Consider the following 9,365-nt stretch of genomic DNA (forward strand, 5'->3'; position numbering starts at 1 on the left):
TTACATGCATCAATCGATACAGGACAAGATCAATACATGATATTTCTTCTGGTCAAATTCATGGACAAGTGCATATATGAAGCATTTGTGCCAAGCGGTAAATATGCGTCATGTTTTTGTGTCCACTAAACGGTGTGCCATCAACACAGCAGCTTCTTGGCAATGTTTTTAAAATCATTAAATAATGCCAACATAAAAGCAGATCATTGATCATGGTAATAGTTGTTCCTATTACTTTTGAAGGGGGGGGGGTGTGATCCTGCTTCTATGCCAGTAATGGTTCAGGTTTTTATTTAATGAGTTGCAAGTTGTTGCAATTATTTTATGTACATGAAGTAACAGTATATTACTCATGAAAATCATGAAAAAGTTCATCAGGCTCATATTACTCATGTTTTGGTGTACATGATGAATGTGTGCAAGGGAAACAAAATTAAAGGAGAAGAGGTTGTTGAAGAGAGATAAATCACACACTTTAGTATGTAGGATAACTGGAATGAGCATATCAACAAATTACTTCAAGTTCAGTCAGACAATGTGATGGAAATGGCCTTTACAGCAGACTTATTGTGGGTGGTAGCTCATGGCTTGATACTCAAAACTCATGTACATGTATGTACATACATGTACGTGTACAACGTATAGTGGATAATTAGATACTAAAAATGATTGTTAGATAAAGGTACAAAATTGGTACCGCTCTGATTGCAATCTAGTACTGCGTGTTTGCGCTCAATCAGCAGCCAATAAGACCAGTTTGTTTACCATTTCACTAATCCGTCAGCTTTTAGACTCATCCATATTTCATATTAAACTGAGATACTCCGCATTTTAACAATATAATGTACAGTTGCAAGCAAGACCACTTACAGAGAATTTTGACTTAAGATGTTTTTATTTAGCTTCTTCTGACTTGGACGAGTGTATGAGGAAAGGATAAAATATGTTACCATCTTTGAAAAAAATTTTTTATTTAGCCGATTCTGGGTTTTTTTCCCTGGACACTGTTTCCTAAAGTTGCTGAACACAAATAAAATCTGCTTACCAGAACAAGGTTAATTGCCGAAAATACCATGGTGTAATGCCATCTGTGACTGATTTCCTTCTACTTTTTGCTTAGCAGAAAATTGCGACCAGTAATCACAATTTCCTTCTCAAGCCTTTCGATGAAACAGGTGTTTTCACATTAAAATTTGATTTCAGAGCTCAACCAAATCATTAGGTCTAAAATGAGTTGTTATCATTTATTTAAATCAACTTCCCCAAAATAATTACATATCCAAATAATTTTACACAAGATGCAACATGAATAACCAATAGGCTTAGCTTTTCATCTTTAATGTAGGCCTAAAATGTTGTAAATCTACAAATCCTCCGTCTCTACTTCAAAAATTCAAACGCATCATTTTTTTGTTTCAAAATATAGCCAAAACATTGTAGTTGATATCAAGTTGAAATAGTCCCAGAATAAGAGAACATAAGTCAGATTTATGCAGCTGACATTTGAAAATCATGCATTTTGTTCTACATATCCATGAACCTGAACAAATAAAAGACAACGAATTCAACAAAATTACCGTCTGTTTACTTGCAATGGGCAGGTCGCTTCCTCCCAGCCAGTCTAAATCAATTCTCCGCTCCCTCGCAAACAAATTCTTTTCCGGCCTTTGCAGCTGACCGCTCTTGATCCGGGTTAGGTAATAAAGGTAATTGGGTTCATCTAGACTGTGACTTTAACTCCACTATTAAATTCCACCCCTCAAAATCGGCATTGGACCTGAATGCTTTCGTGGTAGCGTGTCCTTCAGAGACAGACAAACGTCTGTCGTAAATCTCATAATATTGTTTGCATTATTATTGTGCGTCTTATCCCCAGTAATTATTAATAATACCCAAGGGGATGGAGTAGGGTTACCCTTGACTTTGGAATACAAATTATGAGTCAGATGAATGAGCAGAAATGATATGACCCGATGACGAATTGTTAAAAATGACAGAGGAGAGTATAAGAAGTAAGGGGTTAAGAGAGGAATAATTAAAGGTAAAGCTCTTTACGCTCATCTGCCCCAGTTTTGCAAAGGAATGAAGACACTGCTTCATGCCAGAGCGTAATCAGGCGAGCCGGCTAAAAAACTAGCGCATGATTATCAGGAAAACACAAGCAAGTGAACATAATACCCCCTTCCTCCCCCACTGAGCTCCGTTCGTGCATTGTCTTGGGAGTGAAGGGTGCTTTGACTCTAGATTGTGTGGGAGAAGCCTTGGAAACCTAGTGAACATTCAAGGAACAGTTAGGTTTTTATAGCAGAGAAGTGGCACTGGCCAATTTTATGGCTCTGTTTACTGTAAACATATAATCTGCGGTCTTATTCAAGCAGGGAACTCCCCAGTAACGTCAAGCACATTTCACGTTAGCTGGGAATTTCTGTTATTGCTTCTGGAACTCTTTTCTGCTTCCAACAATCTCTGAAAACACATCTTGTCAGATTGGCCTACATGTAATGTACACACCTGAGAATTTAGAATGAACAGATAAAGTGTGCCCTACAAATAATATTATTTACACCCACCTACATCCACTCTTTGGCTTTTTAATAACGACACAGATATAGATATTATATTTTTAACTACATAAAATAAAAACACTTTTTGAAATGAAAAAATCCAATAAATCTACTTGATTTCAACCAAAAAGGATAGTGCACTTCCAAACACTACAACTGATGAAACCCACCCCTACAAATGAAAAAAAAAAACAGACGGAAACACACACAAAAATTTCATATGAAATCTAAAGGACGAATTTGAAATGAAAAAAATCTTGAACTTTCATGCAAGGCTGTCTTGTCAATTTGACTGTACACTCTTAAGGCTGCACTATACACAAAGATCTCACCGTGCCATGCACTTCAGTGTCTCACCTGATTTCTGTTGATTATTGATGCAAATCTCACCTATGACTGCACTGGATGTCAACTTGGCATGGTGCACTGTGCTTTTACAGTACAGCATCTCGCGCTATGGGTGAACTGACTAAGAATTCTCCAGTTATGGGTGATATTTTGAAGGTGAAATAATGATTGTCTGGTTTAGGATTCATCCGAAGGTGTCGGGTGGGTGTGTAGGGGGCATTGCCATGGAGTTTATCCACACAGGACAAGGCTATTATCAACATTGACTTACTACACTGCAAAACACAACTTTTTACAAAAACAGTGGACAGGGCTCGATTTTTGGAAAACAAATCCACAAGACCAAACAGGCTCGTTGCTCATCAGTACATTTGTACGGGCTCAGAATGTTTCTAACAAGACCAGAGCAGTTTAAACATGCATACTTTTTTATTTCAACAAGCACTTTCTATATGACACGCATAACAAGAGAAGATTCATCATGGGTTTACATACTTCACTACTCAATAGAATTGTAAGGTGTTTATGATCAATCTCAAAGTCAACGTTTGAACATAACTTACTTTTGTTTGAGATATATATGACAGAGTGAGGTTCTCAATGGGAGACTTTGGGATGCTAGGTGGCAGCAGACTTACCAGGTAAATTTCCATTGTTAACGTAGTTCTAAGCGTGCGCACAATACTGAGAACAATGGATTTTATCTGCTAAGTCTGCTGCCACCAAGATTCAAAAAGTCTCCCATTGAAAAACACAAGACTTAGCTGTATGTACTTGTACTTTTAAATACAGCCATGAGTTTACACTACAGGCTCGACAATATAAACAACTGTCCTCGGGCATTTGAGTCCTGATTGGCCACGCCTGGATCTACCTGAGGGCCACAGAGGCCATGGCTTTGTGGCCCCTGGTTTTGGCCTTGGTGCCCATTCATAGTTTCCTAAGAGTTTCCAATGGAAGCGCCCTTTGCAGAATGAAAAAAGGATTCCCCTTTATAAATCGACATTCAAAGCCTGATTAGCCTGGTTGTTTTGACAGTGGAAAATGAATTGTAGAATTCATTACTTCCGGCTTCACAATGAATATGGAATGTTCCATTATGAATAATTAAAATGACTTCTCGTTGTTTGTACCTCAGCCCGGACTACGTAAGCAGCCTGATGCAGACGTCAAGTGCTGCATAACTTGACATTAAACAGACAACATCTTAGTCTCATTTAACACATTTTTCCTTTGCGCAATTGTAATTGTAGCTGGGTGGTAATAAATCAACAATTTCCAGCAAACATAATTTACTGTTTAAATAGACTCTGGTTCTCTGGGACTTGGCAGGTAATCGGTGTAGTTCAGAGAAAATGATTACAATTTTGACTAAAGAGTTACTGTAGTATGAGAGTAGACCAAACACGTGGAGCAGTGTGTGTCAACACTTGAAAGGAGGTAGCCGCGTTACTTATTAAACCCATCACTTCCAGATGATTGGGTTTGGTGAAAAAACACGTACAGAGTCACAAGACGCTCATTACAAAGGGGAACTTTGGGGAGGGAGGGGACAACGGGTGGGCTATGGTGGAGGAGAGTGGGTAGTTGGGAAGGAGGAGGGAGGGGGACATCAATGGTACTTTTTAAACCTATCAATTCCAGATGATTGGGTTTGAGGAAAAAAACATGAAAATTTTAACTTAGCCATGTAGACAGTCACAGGACACTTACTACGAAGATGTTAACTTTGGGGGAGGGAGGGGGCAAGGAGGTTGGCTATGATGAAGGAGAGTGGCTAGTTGGTAAAGAGGAGGATATTGGGGGACCTCAATGGTACTTTTTAAACCCATCAATTCCAGATGATTATTGGGGTTAACTTCGGGGAGGGGAAGGGGCTACTAGGGGGAAGGGTGTGGACTATGATGGTGGAAGACAGTGGGTAGTTGGGAACGAGGAGCAGGAGTTGGGAGGTCCTTATTGGTATGGAATAGGAGAGGTGCTCTTGTTAAGAGTCCGAGGGTAAGAATGAGCCGCTTCCCAGAAGGATACAACAACTGGAATTAGCACATGGTGGAATAGCACATGATAGAGTGTTGGAGAAAGAGGGCACAAAGAGGCAGAAATACATGTATGGCTTTGGGTGGGTGAAGTACTTGAAGTTCTATTTCAGTCATTTCTCTATGGAGATATACATTGTATGTAGGCCCCCACTGTTCTCAAATAAAAGAACCCTTGAAAACAGCAGATGAGACTTTACATCAAATGTGGAATAGCACAGTCTCTTAAGGAGGGAGGGGGCAGTTGTGTTGATCTTAAAGAATGCTCACATTTGTAATGATGGCATGTTATGTTTTTAATTTGGTGTCCACAATTTTTTTCCACCCTTTTTAGTGTGACTGTCTGTTTAACTCAAGTAATATTTTTAATATTGTATTGATTTGTATATAGCCTATACTTGTACTTTGATGTAATTTTATTGTTAACCAAATGCCAATAGTCTGTGACTTTTTATTTGGTGTTGTATTTTTATATGAAAATAAACTAATTTTGAATTAAATTGAATTGAATGACCTCAAGAGGGACCATCAAGGGGGGGGGCAGAGACAGTAGCTGTTTATTGAGTAACCCATGGGGGAACAGAGGACAGCCTGTGAGTAAACCTGCTGACAGGGGTGTTGGTTTTTATTTAACACAAACTTGACAAAAATTAGCAAAGAGGGATACAAGCGGTCAGAGAAGCAAATTTGTATCCTAACCTTGAAGGAAATCATCGAAGAAAAACTCACATATAGAGCTGCCGGACAATGTAACTGCTCTATACAATTGTTCACCTCAAGGACATTCCAGTCATTCATTTCAATAGGTGGAGAAAGGAACAATAGACCAGTAAGGTGGGAAGAGGTGTCAGCTGTAAAAGGTCTAATTTTCTTCATGGTCTAAGTAAATAAATATGTAACTGGGAGGCCGTAATGAACATGTCTGTGCATAATAAATAAAGACAAGAAAGATCAGGTCTGACAGAATTACTCTACCCCATCAGGCTTATTTCTTTATTATCTTAAAGAAGGACCCTCTGACCATCTTCCAATCATCTTAAAAACCCTTCATTGTCTTCAATTGTCCCTACCACCCCGATGACAGTGGCAGCCACCCTTGGCCCCTGGGCAGCACTGCTCTAAAGATTCGAGGTGATGAATATTGGTCAGAGGGTCACGTTTGTCAAGCCCAAGGATCAAGCTTTTTGTCATGCACAGACGTGATGTTGCATAAATAATTATGGGATGACTGACTCAGGCCTTTAACCAAACAACATTAAAGGGGCATGCTTCATTCAAAGTTCAAATGTTCATGAAGCATTTAATATGGATGGACAAAGAAAACTGTTACATCACAAAATTTAAAAAAAATAATGGCCTTACTAATTCTGTTTATTTGTCTCTTTAATCCACACCTTATTGTGTGACATGGCCAAGCACCAGTCTCAAGCTCTAGTGTTACTGATATAATACAGAGTGTGGGTTCGAGTCCAGGATGTGGCACTTGTGTCCTTGAACAAACCATTGATGTCCTATACCCAGGTCAAAATTCCAGTTGAACCTAGTTAACTGGGGTCAACTGGTTCAACTGGATAGTGACCAAAGTCCTCCATTTTCCGTATTAACTAACTGGTTTGGACTAGGTTTAACTGTGTTCAACTAGGTTGAAATTATAAACCAGTTGGTGTTTGTCCATTTTCCATATTAAACCAACTGGTTTTAACTGTGTTTAACTAGTTTATCAACTGGTTTTCAACTAGTTCCAGTTAAACCCAGTTTAACTAGGTTCAACTAGAATTTTGACCTGGGTAGTTCAATGTACACACTAGGATTGTTGGTGCACATAGAACACAGAAAACATATTGAGGAAGGGTAGCCTGGGTTAACCCCAAGTGCTTCTGATTCACATAGCAAGCACCTTTGTTATAACAGGTTTCCTCAGGCTAGCGAGTTACAGGAGTGCACTTATTAGGCAGCCATGGTTTTATTACCAGTTTGTAGCCCTACAGTATAAGAATAAAACATTACAATTTTACTGCTCTCCAGTCATTCACCCTAACCAATGACTCAAAGCCACACAGATGAAGTTTTCTTTTTTATTCATAGTCACCTTTAAGATTATGAGTAATTAATCCATTAAGAATACACTTAAACGTGAAAAAAGGTTCTGTTCTGCACCAACAAATATATCATTGTGATTTTGAATTTCACAAGATGGGAATCAATTCGACATTACAATTATTATCCTTTTAAAACACAATCTCTCTGCCAGGAGCCAAACAGATCAGAGAAAGAAAAAGGTTTTAAATAATATCTATTTCAATATGTAGGAGTCTATTTTTTTAAATAATGATTTCTTTTGAATAATGATTTTTGTTTTTAAAGGGCAGGATTTGACTTCGGAACATGTCGCCTGGGTAACTGGGATTGTTTCCTCAATAAAACATGTCAAAGAGGGCGCTATATAACATGCCAATATACAGGGATGGAACGATTTATCCTGTCACAATGACAGGATCAGGATCCTGTCACAATGACAGGATCAGGGGTACGGCACACCAGTTACTGCATCTAGTTACGGTTCTGGCTAGATAGCCATTAAATTTTATTCCATTTCAACTTCAAGTAAGACTTTATTTTGGCAGTGCAGACTGCAGAGGAGACACATTCAAAACTCGGATAAGCCCAAGTTCTTGGTTAATTTTCTCCGAAATGCTCCTTAAAAAAGTTTTGACTGGAGTGGAGGCCTTAAGATGGTCATAAGTATACTTTATTTACACTTTAACTACACATGAAAGTAAGCCCGGCCCGGATAAGTTTGACAACCACAAGCCCTCTGTGAGTTACACGTGTCATACGAATTCTGCACGCATCAACTTGAGCTCACAGAACTGCGAAAGGCAAAACAAAAGTTAAATAAAATAAATATAAGCCTACTTACCGGTATTTGAAATGCCTCCAAAAGGTGGGTAGATGTGAATATCACCGACAGCCGTGTCCTAAATGTTGGAAACCCTTGTTGAAATATCCATTCACTGAGTTTGAGTTAAATTTATATAAACAAACAATGTGACTTTCATGCGGGAATGTTTTGTACATCAGCGGCAATAAGACGACGGCATATCTTCACCACTTGAGGGCGGCAAACACAATTGCGTTCAGCGCACGCTTCGATTTTGTTTTCGAAAATACGATTTAGGCTCAGTACACTGCAGGCTCTCTGCCCGTCTCCGTCTGAAGCTTCGTACCAAAAGCACACATTTTTAAAAATGCTAACGGAGCATTAGGGTAGGGTCAATCTTTGGCTTCGATAAAGGGCAATAAATAGGCTATCACCGATCACAGCTGCAAGCAGGAGGAAAAATGTAGAATGGAAAAGTGATGAAGAAAGACAATAGAAGAGGAGAAAATAATAAATGGAAGGAAAACAAACAACAAACCAAGACAGTTAGGCCGAAGGTTTTTATCCTTTACGACGGGGGATGGGTCATAGTTTCTAGGCCTCGGGCCTATTAGTACTTATAATGATGGAGATATAATTAGACTACCTCCCGGAAGTCGAGCTAAGAGAGTTTACAAGGCCGAGACTGGATAGCAGCTTAGAGCTAAATAAAGAAGTGAAAGAAAGAAACTTAAAATAAACAAAAAAGGGGGAAACGGAACACCATGATAAAAATTTGTTGCTCACAAGAAGAAGTAGTCGGCACAATCACAACACGAACACTCACGGTATGATGAAGCATCTAGAGGTTCCATGGATAATTTGATTCTTTTTAAACCAAAGTTAGAAGAATGTTGCGATATTGAGCCTTTTTTAGTATCTATAAGAAAAATTTACGATTTGCATGGGTTTTGACAACAGGCATACAGCTTTAACAATAATTTCGTAAAAACAGGTGTGACAGGTGAATACAATACTGGCTGCGCGCGGTTTCCACTGTTGGAAGAATACAAAAAAAAAACCATTACCTACATCATAATGCTGTTTAGGTCGGGAATGGTGCATTGGTTCAATACGTCAGCCCATCCTAGCAAATTTTGGATATGCGCCGGGAACGAGCAAATGCAAAACGCGGCCAAAAATATTACTTTATTTGAAAGTTTACCGTCCCCCTTTTTTTTTAACCGTTCGATTGTTCTTAACCTACAAAATGTAAATAAACAAACATAACTTATGCAAAATTTCATCTCCAAAGGTGATTGCGTAGTTTCTTTAAAATGTCGCCGAAAAAACGGAGCGGTTTAAACCGTTTAGTCCACGCAGGAAGACTATAATAGACAATCTGATTCTGACAGTAAACTTTCTCAAATTAAATTTTTTTGGGATAACTACATATATTTATTCCCATAATCACACTACTTCGAAGTGAACGGTTCTAAAAAAATACTTTTATTTTATATTTTATCGAAAGCTACTGCAGACTTCTAACCAAGA

At 38.6% G+C, this 9,365-nt stretch overlaps 1 protein-coding gene across 4 annotated transcripts in view; it reads right to left on the reverse strand.

Moving 5' to 3' along the window:
- Window positions 1–8,018, reverse strand: part of LOC139937048 (thrombospondin type-1 domain-containing protein 7A-like) — a 228,683-nt gene extending 220,665 nt beyond the window's left edge. For all 4 annotated transcript variants that reach the window (XM_071932020.1, XM_071932016.1, XM_071932019.1 and 1 more), the window contains exon 1: window positions 7,872–8,018. The gene's annotated coding sequence lies outside the window, so the exon portion shown is untranslated. The remainder of the gene's footprint in view (window positions 1–7,871) is intronic.
- Window positions 8,019–9,365: the final 1,347 nt, after the last annotated feature.

Source organism: Asterias amurensis, chromosome 5, assembly GCF_032118995.1.
Source record: "Asterias amurensis chromosome 5, ASM3211899v1".
NCBI classification, from domain to species: Eukaryota; Metazoa; Echinodermata; class Asteroidea; order Forcipulatida; family Asteriidae; genus Asterias; species Asterias amurensis.